Genomic DNA, 21,116 nt, shown 5'->3' on the forward strand with positions numbered 1-21,116 from the left:
GATCGCTGGTACGTATCACACATAGCGAGATCGCTACTGAGGTCGCTGTTGCGTCACAAAACTTGTGACTCAGCAGCGATCTCGCTAGCTATCTCGCTATGTGAGACGGGGCCTTAAGCCCTTTTCTAGGACCTTGGAAGGATAAAAATAACGCATTATCTCTCTTCCAAGCGTCAGTGACTGCGATATATTCTAACAGGCATCTCCTAACATCTAATGTATGGAGTAGTTCTTCCTTAGTATTAGAAGGATTAGGGAGAAATGACGGTAAAACTATCTCCTGTGATCTGTGAAAATGTGAGGCCACCTTTTGGCAAATAGGCTGGGTACGGTTTGAGGACTACTCTGTCCTGTAGAAACTCTGTATAAGGGGAGAGTCTAGAGAGCGCCTGTATGTCCCCTACCCTACGAGCAGATGTTATTGCTACTAAAAATGCTGTTTTGAGGGACAAAAATTTAACTGAGGCTGAATGTAAGGGCTCAAACGGTTCCCTAGTCAAGGCTGAAAGGACTAGGTTGAGATCCCAAGGCACCGACCTGTTCTTGTATATAGGTCTAGCTCTACTAGATGCTTTAATAAACCTTGATACCCAATGGTTATTAGCAATGTTACAAGAAAACAGGGCCCCTAGGGCTGAGACTTGTACTTTTAGCGTACTTGTAGATAGATTTAGCTCTAACCCCTTCTGCAGGAATTCTAAAATCTGGTTAATTGGTATCTCTAATTCAATGTTAATATCTGAAGAGGCCAGGAACTTCCTCCAGGTTCTAGAGTAGATTCTTGTTGTTATTTGCTTTCTACTCTTCATAAGGGTATCAATTAAATTTGGGGAAAAACCTCTGTTTTTTAACAACGACCTCTCAAACTCCATGCCGTCAAATGGAGCCCCTTCACTTGTGGATGGCTGATCGGACCTTGATGGAGTAAATCCGGAATGTCCGGAAGTACCCAGGGGTCTTCCACCGACATGGTTCTGAGCCAGGCAAACCAAGCCCTTCTGGGCCAGAATGGGGCGATCAGTATGACTCTTGCTCGATCCTCCCTTATCTTCCTGACCACAAGAGGCAATAGGCCCAGCGGGGGGAACGCATAAGCCAATTGGAAATTCCATCTGATCAGGAAGGCATCCACTGCCAACGGATTCTCCCTGGGATTTAAGGCCCCGTCTCACATAGCGATTTACCAACGATCACGACCAGCGATACGACCTGGCCGTGATCGTTGGTAAGTCGCTGTGTGGTCGCTGGGGAGCTGTCACACAGACAGCTCTCTCCAGCGACCAACGATCAGGGGAACGACTTCGGCATCGTTGAAACTGTCTTCAACGATGCCGAAGTCCCCCTGCAGCACCCGGGTAACCATGGTAAACATCGGGTTACTAAGCGCAGGGCCGCGCTTAGTAACCCGATGTTTACCCTGGTTACAAAAAAAAACAAACAGTACATACTCGCCTTTCGGTGTCCAGGTCCCTTGCCGTCTGCTTCCTGCTCTGACTGAGATCCGGCCGTACAGTGAGAGCAGAGCGCAGCGGTGACGTCACTGCTGTGCTCTCACTTCTCACTGTACGGCCGGATCTCAGTGAGAGCAGGAAGCAGACGGCAAGGGACCTGACGGACATCAGAAGGCGAGTATGTATTGTTTGTTTTTTTTTACATTTACGCTGGTAACCAGGGTAAACATCGGGTTACTAAGCGCGGCCCTGCGCTTAGTAACCCGATGTTTACCCTGGTTACCAGTGAAGACATCGCTGGATCGGTGTCACACACACCGATTCAGCGATGTCAGCGGGGCCTCAACGACCAAAAAAAGGTCCAGGCCATTCCGACACGACCAGCGATCTCACAGCAGGGGCCTGATCGCTGGTACGTGTCACACATAGCGAGATCGCTATGGAGGTCGCTGTTGCGTCACAAAACTTGTGACTCAGCAGCGATCTCGCTAGCGATCTCGCTATGTGAGACGGGGCCTTTAGGGAACAGAACTTTTTTGTTTTTCTGTTGTCCTTGGTGGCAAATAAGTCCACCTCTGGATGACCCCACATGCGGACAATCTGATTGAAGAGGTCTCTGTTCAGAGACCATTCCCCTTGTTTTAAGGTGTTGCGGCTTAGAAAGTCTGCTTTTATATTCTCTTCTCCTCTTAAATGCAGTGCAGTTAAAGATAGTAAATGGCTCTCTGCTGTCTGGAGCAGGCGGTCCGCTACTTCCATCAGAGAATCGGAATGTGTTCCACCCTGGTGATTTACGTAGGCTACCGCCACCCGGTTGTCGGAGAGGATCTTGACATGGTGACCCTGTAGATATACGAGGAGTTCCTTTACTGAAAATTCAATTGCCATTAACTCTCTCTGATTAGAAGAGGCTGATGTTTGGGGGTCCCATAGACCCTGAACGACAATGTCACCCATGTGTGCCCCCCACCCCGTAGGGCTGGCGTCTGTTATTACACGAGTCACATGTGTCACCCAGGGAACTCCTGCTGACAGATTGTCTTCTTCTAGCCACCATCTGAGAGATGTAAGAACTTCAGGACTTAAAGTCACCTGACCCTGCAAGGACCCATGTAAGGCTCTATCATTATCCAGTACCTCAAACTGTAAAGGTCTGGTGTGGAATTGGGCCCAACGGACGGCGGGAATACCCGAAGTTAGGGGTCCTAACATTGACATAGCCTGCCTAAGGGTCATGGACGGTTTATTAATCGCTTTTAACACCTGTTGTTGAATATGGAGTAATTTATCAGGTGGAAGACAGCATTGTTGGGTCTCTGAATTCAATAACAGCCCAAGGAATCTCTGAATTTTTAGGGGCTGTAAACGGGATTTTTCATAATTTATAATCCAGCCCAGACGTTCTAGTTTGGTCGTAGCTGTCTTTACTTGTGAAAGGCAATGGTCTGCTGAATTCCCCACTATAAGGAAATCATCCAGATAAGGAATAATGAGGATATTGAATTCCCGTAAATGCGCCATGACCTCAGCGACTACTTTAGTTAACACCCTAGGTGCTGCTGAAATGCCGAAGGGGAGGGCTCTAAACTGAAAATGGCGAACAATTCCCCCCATAGATACCGCAACTCTGAGGAACCTCTGGAAGTTCTCATGGATAGGTATATGATCGTATGCATCCTTTAAATCTACAACTACCATGAAGCAGTGTTTGAACAACATCTTTATTGTAGAACTGATTGACTCCATTTTAAAGGTTTTATTAACCAGGTACTCATTAAGGGACTTAAGATAAATGATAGTTCTAATTGATTTATCTGGTTTTTGATGAATCAGAAATAGAGGAGAGTAGAACCCTCTTCCTCTTTCTGGGATTTCAATCAGCACTTTTTTAAAGCATAAATTCATGACCTCTGCTTCCAAAGCTGCCTGTTCAACAGTGGAGGAACGTAAGGGGGTTAGTTTAAACTTATCACGAGGCCAGTAATTAAACTCCAGTCTCAGACCCTCTGATATAATGCCTCGGACCCAGTCACTATTTGTGATGTCAGACCATGCGGAAGAGAAGGCTGCCAATCTCCCTCCCACAGGGATTGCTAGTCATTGGTCTGGCTTTTTACGTTGTTTTGAGGAACGGCGAAACATGTAGCCCGTACCTCTCCTGCGTCTATCCTCCCATCTAAAATTCTCTCTAGAGGGTGAGGATACGCGTTTTCTTCCGCGACCAAATCTCCTTCTGTTGAAAGGGCGACAGTAAGATGTTGATGACAAATTAGGGAACTTTTTCTTGTCATCCCCAGCTTTCTCAAGCAACTCATCCAGTGTTGGCCCGAAGAGATATTCCCCCTTGCACGGGATAGCGCAGAGCTTGGATCTTGATTGAATGTCCCCAGACCAACACTTCAACCATAAGGCTCTACGAGCCGCGTTGGAAAGTCCTGCTGCTCTGGCCGCCATTCTGACTGAATCTACTGAAGCGTCTGACAGGAAGGCTGCAGCATCTTGAATTATCGGGAGCGCATTTAGGATTGTATTCCTGGACGCGCCTTCCTTAAGTTGTGACTCCAACTGATCCAGCCAGACCATTAAAGATCTGGCTGTACATGTTGCGGCCACTGCCGGTCTCAAAGATCCGGCCGCCATTTGCCAGGTACCTTTAAGGAAGGTGTCTGCCTTCCTATCAAGAGGATGTTTAAGGGTCCCCATGTCCTCAAATGGTAATGAGGCTTTCTTTGATGCCTTTGCCACAGCAGCATCTAACTTAGGGGCCTTGTCCCAGGTATCAACAGCCGCATCCTCAAAGGGATACCTGTGCTTTAACGCTGGTGGCAACGAACCTTTCTTTTCTGGTTTCTTCCACTCCCGGAGGATTAAATCCTGAATTTTATCATTCACCGGAAAGGGTCTACGTTTTTTTATGATCCAACCCGCTGAACATTATTTCTTGTCTGGAAAGTTGCGTCTTAGGCTCTTCTAGGCCCATCGAACCCCTGACCGATTTAACTAATTTGTCAACCCGGTCCAGAGGTACACAAAATCGGCCAGAGTCCTCTTCTGATGAAGAGGAAGAGGGAATAGAGCCATAGGAACCTTCCTCTCTTTCTTTCTCCGAAGAATCAGAGATCAAGGGCGCTTTATGCTTTGAACTTCCCGCCTGGGATAGAGACCGCAGGGATTCCCTTACTTCCATACGGATCATCTCCTTTAGATTAGCCGTAGTCGCAGATTCTTCCGCTACCTAGGGGAGGACAATAAGGGTTATAACCTTTTATCTAACCTGATGTCACTCACCCCCTACCACTCCTGTAGACCTCACCGTCTGCTGTATACAGGGGGCGCATAATTTTTTGGAATAAGAATCTGGTAAAGGGATTCCACATAGGGCACACTCCTTATGTTTCGTCTTTGTACTTTTCTTTCCCTAGAATGACAAAGTATAAGGGGCCCGCGTCACTGAGTGAACATTCACGTAGATCACTTACCAGCGTATGCCAAAAAAAGAGGTACCGGAACACGAGGGGGTTCTTTCCCAGTCGACGCTCTTGATCCCAGCTTGGATGAGCTCTTACGACTGGACTGGTCACTTCTGACATGCTCCTTCTCCATGGGCTTCTGTCGCACTTCATCCAGCAGCTGAGGCTGCTGCTCACCATAAAGCTCCATGATGAAGATGTGGCCAAAAGCAGGGCTCTAAATCTGACACCTGTTTAAATCCCTCTGAGTTCCGGTCAGCAGGCTGCCTGGCGCCATTCCCATTGGTTTCTGCTATTCATACCGCAGCTGGGAAGTCAGCGGTAGCTAATGAGGAATCCGGCGTTCAGGATCGATGGGCGCCGCCATCTTGGATAGACTGCGCACGCGCAGCCACCCAGTGACCCGGAAGCGCCCGCTGACTCCGCCCCCGGCGTCACAGCAGCCCGGAAACGCTATTGAGAGCGGTGCAGGACTTCGGAGACGTACAGCAGCGCTCCGGACGGCGTCCATCTCCTGACGCCGCCACCTCACCACACCGCTACACCGCCACATGGACCGAAGGGGCGGCTATACTTACCGACGCCGGCACTTAATGGAGATCAGGAATCCTCCGGACCCCGCTCCCTGCTGCAACACGCCACTGACGTGCAGTCCAGCCAGGACCACAGTGGCGTCTTCCAGGGACATCCGCACCGGCCGAGGTAGGAGACCCCCCCCCGCTACCAGATTCGGCCGGCCGGCCTGGGATCCATGGATTCATCTGTAGGATCCTGTCCCTCCAGGAACAGGAAACCAACTGATGCATAGGGAGAGGTGCCGCCCTTTTGTATCTGTAGGTTTCCTGTTCCTGAAGGGCGGATCCCCTCTCTCGTAGTGCTGTCATGGGAGTCCGAATAACTACCATTTAAAATACCGAGAAAGAATTTAGATTGTGATTCCCAATGTGGACAGGGATGATGATGTGGAATAAATGGTGCTATATAAGTGAGAAAAATGAATAAATAACATTACACAAGGAACATTATTTCACATCCAATGCTTAGATGCTCTTTCAGTGAAGTTTTCCCACCATAAAAAAGGCGAGAACCAAGTCTAAAAAGCTTATAATTTGTTGACTGCAAATTAATCAGAATTAAATTAGAAGGAAATGTTCCCAAGTTAAAAATAACAAATTGCATATTGAGAAATGAAATTAAAAGCTCTAAAAATGACTAATGTAATAAATTATTACTAATCTGTCAACATAGATCAGTTATCACTTCCCACGACCATTGAGCACATCACTTCTGCCTGTAATATTCAATTAGCACACTTCTACTGGGACAAGCAGTGGTAAGTAACATTTTTGTTTTCCTTTTCTGCTATTGGCAATATCTGTCATGTCCCAAACCTGTGTGACACAAAGTTACCTTGCTGCTCACAATAACACATCAATACAGACAATTCAGCAGTACTGCGCTAGAAAAACAAGGCATCAATCACAAAGGCCCAGTAGTCCAAACTCTCCAATTTCAAAATAATTGGCCGAGCTTCTGATGTATATGGGGTCCTACCGACTCTACCCTGACAAATGATGTTGGGCAGAGAAAAATCACGCAATCTGAATTAACCCCTTCACTCCCCAAGCCTGTTTTCACCTTCCTGGCCAGTGTCATTTTAGGTAACAACTCTGGAATGCTTCCACATATCCCAGAGATTCCGAGATAGTTTTTTTTTGTTACATGCTGTACTTCATAACAGTGGTAAATTTTGGTTAATGTAATTTACATTTATTTAGCAATTTTCAAACTTTTAATTTTTATGCTCTTAAATGAAATTGTTATACCAGACAAAATATTTAATAAATAATATTTACCACATGCCTACCTCACATCAGCATCACTTATGAAACAACTTTTTTTGTTAGGACTAGTAATGAGCGAATACACTCGTTACTCGAGATTTCGCAAGCACGCTCGGGGGTCCTCCGAGTATTTTTTAGTCCTCAGAGATTTAGTTTTTCTTGCCGCAGCTTAATGATTTACATCTGTTAGCCAGCATAAGTACATGTGGGGATTCCCTAGCAACCAGGCAACCCCCACATGTACTTATGCTGGCTGACAGATGTAAATCATTCAGCAATCTCGGAGCACTAAATACTTGGAGGACCCCCGAGCATGGTCTGGAAATCTCGAGTAACGAGTATATTCGCTCATCACTAGCTAGGACGTTAGAAGGGTTAAACGTTTATCAGCAATTTCTAATTTAAAAAAAAAAATAAATTACAAAACCGATTTTTTATTTTTTATTTTTTTTAACGACCTTTCATTAGAAGTGACTTTGAGGGGCCCATGTGACAGAAAAAAAACAAAAGTGACACCATTTTAAAAACTACAAATTTTGAAAATTTTGCATTTTCAAAAGATTAACAGGAGAAAATGGACAGTACAATCTGTTGCGCAGTTTCTCCTGAATACACAGATTCCCCGTATGTGGTGGTAAACTACAGTTTGGGATTATGGCATGGCTCGGAAGGGAAGGCGCGCCATTTGACTTTTAGAGCGCAAAATTGGCGGAAAATAGATAGCTGATGCCATGTCACATTTTCAGAGCCCCTGATGTGCTTAAACAGTGGAAACCCATCACAAGTGACCCCAGTTTGGAAACTACACCCCTCAGTGAACTTATTTAGAGGTGGCGTAAGCACCTGGAGCCTACAAGTAATTTTATAAATGTTCCTAGAATTTTATAATGTTGAGCCGTGAAAATAAAAAAAATAAATACATTTTTCCCACAAAAATGTTGCTTTAGCATCAAATTTTTACTTTTCATAAGGGTAAAAGGAAAAATGGACCAAACCGTGTGCTGTGCAATTCCTCCTGAGTACACAGATACCCCATACAGGGCTCGGAGCAGAAGGAGGACCAAGTGGATTCTGGAATGCAATTTTGGCTATAATAGATTGCGGATGACCTGTCACAGTTGAATAGCCACTGACATGCCAATAAAGCCGGACCCCTTACCAGTGACCCCATTTTGGAAACTACACCTATTGAGCAATTCATCTAAGGGTGCAGTGAGCATTTACAGCCCTCAGGCGATTCACAATTGGACAACATTGGGCTGAGTCAATGGAAGATTACAATTTTTTCCAATAAAATTATGCTATGGCCTCAAGTTATCAATTTTCAAAGGGATAATAGGAAAAAATGGACAGTACAATTTGTTACACAATATCTACTGAGTATGCCAATACCCCATATGTGGTTGAAAACTACTTTTGAGGAACAACGCATAGCTCAGAAGGGAAGAAGTGACATATTGGAGTTGACATTTGCTGGAATAGTTTGAGGGTGCAGTGTTGCATTGACAGAGCCCCTGAGGTAGCAGAATAAGTGACCCCATTTCACACCTCTCAATGAATTCATCTATGGGTGAAGTGAGAATATTGACACCATAAACAGAAGTTTATACCATTGGGCGGTGAAGAAAGAATAATGACATTATTACCACTAAAATGTAGTTTTAGCCCCAAGTTTTTAATTTTTATGAAGGTTACAGTAATTGGAAAAAATGGACAAAATAGTTGCTTGTGTAATTTCTCTCCAATGCACCAATACCGTACATGTAAGTGGGAACTACTTTTCAGGCACAGTAGAAAGCTCAGAAGGGAAGGAGCGCTATATTGCAGTGAAGATTTTGCTGTTATGGTTTAAGGCAGCTTTGACCCACTGGAAGAACCCCTGAGGTGCCAGAACAGCAGGACCCCCATAAGTGACCCCATTTTACAAACTACACCTCTCAAACGAATTCACCTAAGGGTGATCCTATTGACAGCACGGGTGGGTAACAAAATTTTAGACCACTGGTCGGTAAAGAATAATCATATTTTTACCACCAAAATTTTGTTTTGGCCCCTGATGTCACATTTTCACATCGGGCAATGAGTAAAAATGACACCAAAATTAGTCGCACAATTTTTGGTGGATATGGCATTATCCCATATGTGACTGGACAGTATTTCTTAGCCACATGGCGAGATTCAGGAGGTAAGAAGCGCTATCTGACTCTTAAGAGCACAAATTATCGCGGAGTAATAGTAGTAGTAGTTTGCAGACGCCATACACAGAGCCCCTAAGTGCCAGAAGAGCAGAATTACCCCTCAAATGACTTTTTTTGGAAATTCCATCCCTCTTGGAATTTATCTCCAGGTGTAGTTATGATTTTGACTCCATGCCTGTAAATTGCAGTGCCCATACAGTGTATCCAGCTCGTGCTTCTGGAGAAATGCACACGTAATTTTAGCAGGCTCGATGCCATATTTTGAGAGCTATAATACTGCTATATTTCTGCCTACAGAGTCATGTGATGGTTTATTTTATGTGGGACGAGTTATGTTTTTATTGGCACCTTTTTTGGGCACATGACATTTTCTTAATGGCTTTCTATTCCGACTTTAGGGAGGCAGAAAGAACAAAAAGGAGTGAAGTCAGGAATTGTTTTTTGTTTGATTTTTTATGCTGTTCATTGTGTGGTAAAAGTGATAAGGTAGCGTTATTCTTCGGGTCAGTACGATTATAACGATATCAAATTTATATATTTTTTTTTTGTTTTGCCACTTCATGCAATAAAAATTAATAGAAAAAATTGTTTTTCCATTGTTATACTCTTTAGCTATAGCTTATTTCTCCTCTGACGGAGCTGAATGGCGGCTTGTTTTTTGCAGGACAAGCTGACATTTTCAGAAACAATGTCTATTTCCATTTGACTTTTTTTTATTGGGTTTTATTCCACTTTTTGTTTCTCAGTATGATGATATATGGTATATGATCACGTAAGCTGAGCTCCCGCTATGGCTCATGTGGGCACAGCTACTGTACCTGGCAGAAGAGTCAGTAACCCCCTTCCCATCATGAAGTATAGTTATGTCAAAGGTCGTGAAGGGGTTAAAGAGGTATTCCCATATTCAAGACCCTATCCTAATATGTAGATGATGTAATAATAATATTTAGCAACTACCGCCAATTAGAAATGTAGTATAGGTCTGCTGACTAACTAAATGTCACTATATGACTGGTTGTAACCATGGATACCTAAGCTACTGCAATTTCTGCAAATGAGGAAAGAGACATAGCAAATCAGAAGAACTATACTACAGGTTTAAGCGAAAAAATGTGCCATTATTATTATTACACCTACTACACATTGGGATAGGATTTTGGAGATGGGAAGGTTACCCCTTTAAGCTATGTTCTCTCTTTGCAGCGGCTCATTTCCAGTCATTAGGGCAGCAGTCAGAGCTCTGTGCACCAAGAGCATACTGTAAATCCTCCCTCTGCCATCCTGCTCTGTAGTTTGTGTGTGTAAAGCAGGATTGTAGTCAAGGTGCGGAGAGGCTGCGATTAGTACAGGGCACTCATTGCATAATAAGCGCTAAATGTTCACTGCCCCAGTGACTGGAAGCAAGCAGTCGCTGGCAGCATATAACTTCATTTTCTCACTCAAGGTCAACTTCCAATTAGTATGAAACAGAAGTTTAAAAATGTATCTATCTATTTTTTTTTTTTATTTTTTTTTTTACTAACAGGCTCCCTTTAAGGAATCTACATAATCATTGTAGATGCAATATTGAGGAAATGTAGCAATGCACTACACATAATGCTTTAGGCAGAATATGCTTATATGTCCTGCCACTGCTGACAATAAAACAAGTAACACAGATATTAGACGTATTAAAGAAACAAAAACATAGCAAGCAACGCATAATGCAGTTTATCACTTGCCTCAGCGAACGCTTAGAAGTTAAATTCTTTTCTTCAATGTTGCAATGAAGTCAAGGAAGCTGAAAAATAGAACAATGCCAACGTTATTTCCATAAATTAAGAAATGGCTTTAGTACGAGTCATACGTTTTAAAGGATTAAAGGGCTGAAAGAAAGAAAAGAATAAAATACTACATAATTAATAATATAATCTTACAAGTCTTTTTATATTCAAAAACACAGGCAAAAAAATAAGCTTCTTATATCTTTGGTATTCCAATAACTATATGACCATGTGCATCGTCTGTTTAGAAACAATACACTGGTTACACAATGGCTCGACCACAAAATTACTGCATATGATTGTGCGTCCAACTCTGAACAAAGCCCCAGGTCTCGTCAGTACAATGTATGCACAGATGCAGACCACCTTACGATTTCCAATAGAATGAGGCTACATTCACACAACTAATTATGGTGTGAGTGCGAAACAACTGACAGCGCTCGGGCCACCGTTATTCAATCGGGCTGTTAAGATGACCATAGCATGCATTAGCCTTTCCATATTTCAGATGAGACTCGCCCTTTCAAGTTTAATTGGGGGGAAATTGATCCCAAATAGATCATCCATACAGAATTTGATTCTTACAGCTATATTGTCTGTCCTTCAAACTGCACAGCCAAGCTCTTTCCACCTCCTGTCGCCTCCAGCTCAAAAATATCTCCAGAATCCGTCCTTTCCTCAACCGTCAATCTACTAAAATGCTTGTGCATGCCCTCATCATTTCCCGCCTTGACTACTGCAACATCCTTTTCTGTGGCCTCCCTGCTAACACCCTTGCGCCTCTCCAGTCCATCCTTAACTCTGCTGCACGAATAATTCATCTCTCTCCTCGCTACTCCTCCGCTTCCCAACTCTGCAAATCTCTTCACTGGCTCCCATTCCCTCAGCTTATACAGTTCAAATTACTAATACTAACCTACAAAGCCATCCATAACCTGTCTCCTCCATATACCTCTGAACTAATCTCCTGATATCTTCCCTCACGTAATCTCCGGTCCTCCCAAGACCTCCTTCTCTCCTCCACACTTATTCGCTCCTCACCCAACCGTCTCCAAGACTTCTCCCGAATATCCCCCATCCTCTGGAATTCTTTGCCCCAACACGTCCGACTATCAACCACATTCGGATCCATCAGATGGAACCTGAAGACCCACCTCTTCAGGAAAGCCTACAGCCTGCACTGACCCCGCTGCCTCCTCACCACTACTGAAGCTACCGCCTCACCAACACCGGAGCTCCTGCAACCCTCAACCTATTGTCTCCTTCCCCACCATCCTGTAGAACGTACGCCTGCAAGGGCAGGGTCCTCGCCCCTCTGTATCAGTCTGTAATTGTTAGTTTGCTTACTGTAAGTGATATCTGTAATTTGTATGTAACCCCTCCTCATGTACAGCACCATGGAATCAATGGAGCCATATAAATAAATAATAATATTGCTATTTTTACCATAGGAAACTGTATTTCAAGTCCCCATGGCTGCATTTCTTACGGCTGTTCAACAGCCACAACACACGCCGGGATTGGCTGTTATGACTCGAACATATTTTTCGAGCCCATCGAAGACATTCGGTTTGCATACGAGCACGCTCGGATAACACCTTATCCGAGCACGTTCGCTCATCACTACTGCGGATGTATAAAACCACATGCTATACAGATGAAACATTGTCACTTTGCTTTTTATGAAAATCAGATGTGTGATCTGTGCCTGAGAGGTGTTTTATGGTATGTAAAAGTAGAAAATATCAAGTTAAAAGTTTGCTACATGTTACGTTTGCGGCTTTTTAAAATCATATTACCAGCAACAGAAAAGGTAAAATTATGGACAGTTTATGATAGCCCATCAGACCAGTATATATCTGACTATGCTGCATTCGTCCTTACCATATTCGTCCTTACCATAAAACAATCAAGGATGTGTAAGATGTAATACACAAGAAAAAAAAAAAAAAAATCAATCAACAATAGAATAATTTATTCACTTGTAGCAAGAAGTTTTTGTAAAATATATTAATAAATTGTGATGCTAAGGAGACTACAATCGGCAATAGCATCTGTGGGGTGTGCCAATGCATGACACTAGCGGATCCTTTCCAGTGCTCTGGGGGTGCCGTGTAGCAGGGGCAGCTGCCAGCCCTTCCCTCCTATGATGGAGCTGGAGCTGCTGTGAACTGCATACACTCTCGGCATGCACAGTTCAGCTTGTAAATGGAGTACTTGGAATGAGATACACTTACTGTTAAGACTGGAAGAAGCTACCATGTAGTCTTTACAATAATCAAGGACAACGGGCTACAAACCAGCCAGCAGCCCCAGAAACCTTTAGTCAATACTTTTGTCCCAAATCATCTAGCAGTGTCCTGCAGGATTTCCCACCCTTCCAGATTCAAGCACTAAGTTGGAACATTGGACAGGAAGCAGGGTATAAACTGTGAGGTCATCAGTAGAAAGACAGGCCTTTGCGTAACATTGTATAGGATGCATTGGTTTACTTTCTATACAGACTCGCTCTCTGACTAAGGCTACTTTCACACTAGCGTCGGCCCGTCGCAGTGTGTCAGGCCGACGTATAGTGTGAAATCGCAGCACAACGGGGCAGCGGATGCAGCTTTACAGCGCATCCGCTGCCCCATTGTGATGTCCGAGGAGGAGGGGGCGGAGTTCCGGCCGCACATGCGCGGTCGGAAATGGCGGACACGACGCACAAAAAAAGTTACATGTAACTTTTTTTGTGCCGACGGTCCGCCAAAACACGACGCAACCGTCGCACGACAGTTGCGACATGTGGCACTGCGTTGCTAATGTTAGTCTATGGGGAAAAAACGCATCCTGCAGACAACTTTGTAGGATGCATTTTTTCACCTAAACGACGCATTGTGACGTGCGTCGTACGACGCAAGTGTGAAATCAGCCTAATAGTGGCAAATATGACCAGGGCTGTGGAGTTTGTGTTGGGTGTCCATTTTGGAAAAGTCGAACTAAAATGGACCGACTCCAAAAATATATAATAAATAGGGTGCAGTAGTTCAGGGCAGCATGTGCTGTAATTTTTTTCATAAGAACTTGGGAAAATTATGAAATGTCCCATACATGTCTGTTCTGTTTCTGATCTAAGGATCTCGGCTTTTAGTTGAGATTAATCTGTGCCGAGTCGAGAGTTAGGGAAACTGAGATGCCGGAGGTTTGGCTTATCGACCCCACAGCCCTGAATACGACGATGATCCTGATCTGTATCTGATGATCTGTATCTATAGGTTCCTGAGATATAAATCTCAGAGTAGTAACAAAAATAAAATGAGCAGTGATATAACCCTATTAATTATACACGGGGATGGTGAATTCAGTCAGATATCCACTATCAATTTGAGCCCTGGTCTCCTCTGAAATGTCACTAGGTTAAACACCTCTAACCAACCCCTATAAAACTCACGTTTCACTGTAAGTCAATTCCACGGTACAGGGTCCTCTCACAACATGCAGAATTATTTGGCAAGCGTTACTCTCCCGGGAGGCACAAATGTTGACAGCCACTTTCAGCCTGTTTGCAATCCTCTGACCATTTTATCTGGATATGAAATGTGAGGTTGAAACAGTCAGTCTGCCAAAAGCAATAACCAACCAGAGCTTAATGTTACCACAGCATGATAAATAAAATAAAATCTCAGCCGATAATCCAATCTCTCATCCCTTGGGTCAAGCAGCAGAAACAGCCAGCTTATCAATGACTGTATACCTTCTGTAACTAAGGACTGAGAAGCTAAGGCTCTGCTCAAGTCCATACAGCTTCTCCATTTGTCTGTTCTGTTTAGAGAAGTGCTGTATCTACTCCATCAGTTTAACATTTCATTAATTTTGAAAACACGATGAATATAGAGTCCAGGTATAATCATATTTAAGAAAGAAGAAACTGGGAAAGAAAATGTGCAATAGGGTCTTAGTCGATGACAGTGGGGTGTCAGGGAAAAGGGAGATACACTCACCTTGTTAGGTTGCTGAATGGCAACACAATGGGCACATATCAGGTTTTGCCCTGATGAAGAGGTCCTGCGTGACTTCAAAACGCGCAGACTTTTAAATCTTGTTTAATTTTACAGATATTGCGCTCTCATGAGTGATACCTCTGTCTTCCTCTCTGTATCACAGGTATAATCAAGAAACATCAGGAAAAGTCTAAGGGCCAATTTAATTATTTGTTTTTTTTTCCATTTAAAGCCACTCTGCTTGTCTTGTGGCATTTAGCAATATTTTTGCGCAAAGTTCTTCAAAATGATACATATAGTTCACAACATTTGAGTAAAATAAAAACTGATTTTTAATTTTTGTCCATAACTTGTTTTGTGTTGCTTTTTTAAAAAAAAAAAAAAAAAAAGCTGAAGTGAAATGATCCACTAACTTATTACAAAATTTGTGCAAAAATATTTTACGTACATAAAAAATCACCCAGGGAGGAACTGGAGAATATTTGTGCCAAAATTGTACGACTTTTCAAAAAGTCGCAATTGATGAATCATCCGTGAGTTGTGCATGAGGCCTTACAAAAGGTGCAAGCTAGAAGAATAAATTGGAAATGAAAAACCAGAGAAAAGAACCAAAAATACACACAAGAAAGCACAAATGCAATAATGAATTGGCCTAAATTCCATGTGTTACATGTTCTGGAGATCACATAGACATGGGAGAACGAATACCGTATATACTCGAATATAAGCCGACCAGAGTATAAGCCAACCCCCCCTAATTTTGCCACAAAAAACTGGGAAAACTTATTGACTCGAGTATAAGCCTAGGGTGGAAAATGCAGCAGCTACCGGTGAATTTCAAAAATAAAAATAGATGCTCCATACCGTTCATTATGGCCCCATAGATGCTCCATATAAAGCTGTGCCATATATAATGCTCTGTACCGTTCATTATGGCCCCATAGATGCTCCACAGAAAGCTGTGCCACATATAATGTTCTGCACCGTACAGTATGGTCCCATAGATGCTCCACATAAAGCTGTGCCATATATAATGCTCTGCACCGTTCATTATGGTCCCATAGATGCTCCACATAAAGCTGTGCCATATATAATGCTCTGCACTGTTCAGTATGGCCCCATAGATGCTCCACATAAAGCTGTGCCATATATACTCTGCACCGTTCATTATGGCCCCATAGATGCTCCACATAAAGCTGTGCCATATATAATGCTCTGCACCGTTCATTATAGCCCCATAGATGCTCCACACATAAAGCTGTGCCATATATAATGCTCTGCACCGTTCAGTATGGCCCCATAGATGCTCCATAGAAAGCTGTGCCATATATAATGTTCTGCACCATTCAGTATGGCCCCATAGATGCTCCTTATAAATCTGTGCTATATATAATGCTGCTGCTGCAATAAAAAAAAAAAAAATGACATACTCACCTCTCTTGCTGCCTGCAGCTCCTCAGCGTCCCGTCTCGGCGTGTCTCCGCACTGACTGTTCAGGCAGAGGGCGGTGCGCACACTAGTACGTCATTGCGCCCTCTGACCTGAACAGTCAGAGCAAGAGGACGGGAAGACAGAGCGGCGCCCGGCGGGCGGAACGCGGACAGGTAACTATGACATACTTACCTGCTCCCGGCGTCCCTGGTTCCTTATCCCGGACAGCTGGTCTCCGGGTGCCGCAGCCTCTTCCTCTGTCAGCGGTCACAGTTACCGCTGATTAGAGGAATGAATATGCGGCTCCACCCCTATGGGAGTGGAGTCCATATTCATAACTTTAATGAGCGGTCCCACGTGACCGCTGAACAGGGGACGAGCTGCGGCACCGAAGACCGTGGGACGGGCAGGGGGAGTGCCAGGAGCGCCGGGACTAGGTGAGTATGCGACAGTCCTCTCTCCCCCTCACCCGCTGACCCCACGGCCGATCATGACTCGAGTATAAGCCGAGAGGGGCACTTTCAGCCCAAAAATTTGGGCTGAAAATCTCGGCTTATACTCGAGTATATACGGTAAGTCATGCATGAGCACTTAAGACTACCTTCGTTTTCTCCTTATATACAATATATGTAAACCTTTCACAAGTCATAAAAGCAACAGAAAGAAAAACTCATACTGGTTTCACGAAACCAAAGATTACCATCATGGGTAAAAATTATTTTTAACTCTCTGTGCCTCATATTAAAACATATCTCTATGTATCACGGAAGACATCTAAGAAGGACACGTGCTGCTCTCTTTCAAGAAGACTCTTTGAAACTTATAAGGAATGGAGAAAATAGTTTTAAAAATCACAAGGAAAATGAAATGATATTGGAGATCCAAGATCTCAGAACAACAATCTTGCAAATCCTACACTGCAAAAACCTCGACATAAGTAGAATTCATAGTAAGGAATATCTTATTTCTCATGTCCATTAAATATTTCTATGTATTTAATAGAATAGATCAACAAGTGTTAAAAAAAAAATGACATAATACAAATGGGATTTTATCTGATATCTAGTTCACTACTGCTGTTCCAGAACGGTTTCATTCTGCTATTACATGAGGTTACATCAGACAAGGAATAAGCCATGGATCCAATGTATATTTTGGTATGACCGATAACTTCAACTTGTATCCAGAAATAATTTTTCGATAAATCTTTACTATTGTATTACCATAAAATAATACTTCTATCAAGAACATCCAGTATATATTTCAACATAATGCAATCTATGTGTCATTCATTACACAATAGTCATAAGTGAAAACCATACTGCTTTTATGCTGAAGTAAAAGTACATAAATTAATTGAGCATTTTCTATGGAGAAGTCAAGTCCTCTATCGATAGGATCGCTGATAAACTGTTGATCGGCAGAAGGTAAAACCTACTCTAAGAATAGTAACTAACAAAATAAAGTAGCACTCTATAGCAAGAAAACATGAGATATATGAAATCTGAATTGCATTACTGGAAAAAATTGAGAATACTTAGCGCATAAATTGGCCAAATCATGTGTACCCAGCAGCCATATAAATGTAGGCTATCAGCCCATGAGAGGAGTTCCGATAGAATAGGTCCCAGAAATGAGCACTGCCTTATTGTGGCTGCTGAGTACAAATAAATTGGCCAATTTATGCGCTAAGTATTCTCAGTTTTTGCTATTTTCTAGAGCAGTAATTCAATTCAGATTTCATAGATCTCATGTTTTCATGCTATAGTGCTACAGAGTGCTACTTTATTTTGTCAGTTACATTTAGAGATGGCTACTCTTAGTATGCACACCTGATTTTCTCATCTTGGGTTCATGCATGTCATGCTCCGATTATATATTCATAATGAAGACACATTCGATGGTGCCATATTGATGGTGATTTTTTTCCTTTGAAACACAGGAAGGAAATAGGCACTAACTAATAATAGAAAGAGTGCGGGCGCCGGCCATTTTGACTAAGTGACATGCTTTTTTTTTTCAAATACACACAGTATATTCATTACGCAAAACTAGGGGGCAGTGACCTATCAGCAGTCGGCATTATGAATACCTAATCAGAGCACCACATACACCAGACCCGCCTTAGGGCACGAGAATCTCACTAACACAAAACTGAAAATAAAGATTAAGAAACAACAACAAGACGGATTTCATCAATCAAGGTATCATTTTATTCAGTATAACGGCACTGACCTGACACTGTGTGTAGGTTACTATGCACAATCCTGTGACTTTAAGGTACCGGTATGTGCACACGTCAGGAATCTTTGCAGAAATTTCCTGACAAAAAACTGACTTTTTCCGCAGGAAATCCGCATGCGTTTTTCTCGCGTTTTACTCGCGTTTAGTTGTGCGGATTTTTTGCATTTTTTTCCTGAGCTTCCCAATGCATTCAATAGCAGGAAAAATCGGCAAAATTAATGAACATGCTGTGTTTTTTTCCGCGATGTGTTTTTATCGTGGAAAAAAAACGCAACATGTGCAAAAAAAATTGCGGAATGCATTAAAAATGATGAGATGCTTAATGTATGTGGTTTTTTAAGTGTTTTTGCTGCGGAAAACCACCAAAAAACACAAAAAAAAAACGCAAAAAATCCAGAACGTGTGCACATAGCCTGAGAGGCCTATATGACAGAAAGCACCAAAAAGTGACACCAGTCTAAAAGCTTCACTCCTTAATCTGCTCAAAACCACAAGAAGTTTATTAACTCTTCAGTTGCAGGGACTGAAGCAAAGTGGAACGAAAGAAATTAACATTTATTTATTTTTTTTCACAAAAAAATTTACTTTAAACCCAAACATTTTATTTATTTTCACAGGAGTAACAGGAGGAAATGGACCACAAAATTTGTTGTGCAATTTCTCCTGAGTATGCGGATACCCCATTTATGGGAGAAATCCACTGTTTGGGCGCATGGCAGAGCTCGGAAGGGAAGGAGCTATTTGACTTTTTGAATGTAAAATTTGCTGGAATAATTACCAGACGCCATGTTGCATTTGGAGAGCCCCTGATATGCCTAAACAGTGGAAACCACCCACAAGTGACGGCATTTTGGAAACCATATCCCTCAAGAATTTTATGCAGGGGTATTAGAGAGCAATTTTGAATATGTAGTAATTAGTGTTCAGCGCAAATGTTACTCCAGTTTATATCGTGCAGGGTGCTCGGGTATGCACCGAATATCGCGGGTGCTCGAGTGACGTTTCACAGCTGTTAGACACTGAAAATACTCTATGCATACCTGAGCACCCGATGCGAACTCTAGAAGCGAGCACTAGCGCTCATCACTAGCTGTCAAATTGTCATTTTTGAAAAAAAAAAACAATTCTAACTCTATCACTAACCCAACCATACACCCCTAACCCCAACACAACCGTAATCCCAACCATAACCCTAACACATCCCTAACCCCAACCCTAATCTTAACACAACCCCAACTGCAAAGAATGGAAAACATTTTTTAGTTCATAATTTTTATCTAACTTTTCTTTTGATCACTGTGATACAGTCTATCAGAGTGATCAAAAGTAACCAATAGGAAAAATTCCTTGACGTTGCTGGGTACCAACCAGCCAGCAGAGCTCGCCCGTGCACCACCATTTTCTTTTTTCAGGAATATGATCCGGAGGGCCGGGGGAAGGATCAGGAGGGTCCGGGGATGGTGGCGGTATCAGGGACAGTGGAGGCATCATATCTCTCTCTCCTCTGACAGGCATATCATGTCAGAAAAGAAAGAAATCATTAGCTAGCACACTTTCTTTTTGTGACTGCAGTTATTCACTGAATAACGGCAATCATGAGATCGGTGACAGAAAAATCTGGCCTTGATCATGTTTCTCCAGGGACTCAGCTACCCTCGATAAGAGAGACCCAGGAGATTTTCTGACTCTGTGGGGCGCTACAGCCTTATTCCCGATCGTTGTTTTTAACAGGTAATGAGGGAATAAGGCCCCTTAACAGCCGCAGTTTTAATGTGTATCGGAGGTTGTTAAGAGGTTAGAAGGTGTCCCTATGTTGGACAGTTACCTAGGCATAAAGCCCAACTGTGGCCACTGTTAGGCCCTTATCCCCTAAGTGTATGCATGTGGCGCTGTGTTCAGAGGCCTAAGATGCAAGATTTTTATAAGAGACACACCGCTACCGCCCCTCCTGACTTCCTGATTAATGGAAGCTAGTAATCGACTAATTAACAGCTAAGATCAGTAACCTCATCACACTACCTGCCAGAATTGTGCCCATCATCGGCAGCACATAAGACTGAAGTGTGTGTGGCTCGGTGGTAAGAAATTGTGGCTTTTCAGTACTGCAGTCATTGGTTTAAATCCCACTCAGGACAACATCTGCATAGTGTTTTTATGATTGTCGTGTTTGTGTGGGTTTCATGCAGACACTCCAGTTTCCTACAACACAAATATATATTGATAGGAAATGTAAATTGGAAGCCCCAATAGGGATAGTGCACTAAGATTATGAGCCAAAGGTGCAATCCAGCGATCCTGGTCAGCCTCAGTGCAAATTGGATAGGAAAAGGCTTGTATGCATGTCCGGTCACCAGGTCCAGACAGCAGACGTGACCACTATCCAACCACACACATCTAAGAGTATGGTAAAAACCCTATAAGCCCCATTTGCATAAAACTGGAACACCCCTGTACTCATAGGCTGTATATTCTAGACCAGTACATGGCCTTCTAATGTATATCAATGTGGATGAACACCTACCCACACCTTTCCCCCCTGTCCAAACCCGTCAGACATCGCAATATTTTTCACTTATAAATCTGATGCTTCAGAGAGAAACAGACCTGGATACGGTTGGGCCTTTGATTCATACGGTCACATGAATGAAAGCATTTCTAAAGAAAGGGATAAATAAGACATACTTTGAATCTTGTTGGGCAAGAAAGCATTGATTCTTTACTAGAAGATACTAAAC

At 43.0% G+C, this 21,116-nt stretch overlaps 1 protein-coding gene across 5 annotated transcripts in view; it reads right to left on the reverse strand.

Annotated features, from left to right (window-relative positions):
- Window positions 1-21,116, reverse strand: part of ENOX1 (ecto-NOX disulfide-thiol exchanger 1) — a 768,733-nt gene that overhangs the window by 416,655 nt on the left and 330,962 nt on the right. For 4 of the 5 annotated variants that reach the window (XM_077297345.1, XM_077297342.1, XM_077297344.1 and 1 more), the window contains one exon: window positions 10,685-10,743. The gene's annotated coding sequence lies outside the window, so the exon portion shown is untranslated. Of the gene's footprint in view, window positions 1-10,684; window positions 10,744-14,156; window positions 14,292-21,116 lie in introns of all 5 variants that reach the window. The other variant, XM_077297343.1, reaches the window with a different exon arrangement.

The sequence above is a fragment of the Ranitomeya variabilis genome, chromosome 3 (genome assembly GCF_051348905.1).
Source record: "Ranitomeya variabilis isolate aRanVar5 chromosome 3, aRanVar5.hap1, whole genome shotgun sequence".
Taxonomy (NCBI): Eukaryota; Metazoa; Chordata; class Amphibia; order Anura; family Dendrobatidae; genus Ranitomeya; species Ranitomeya variabilis.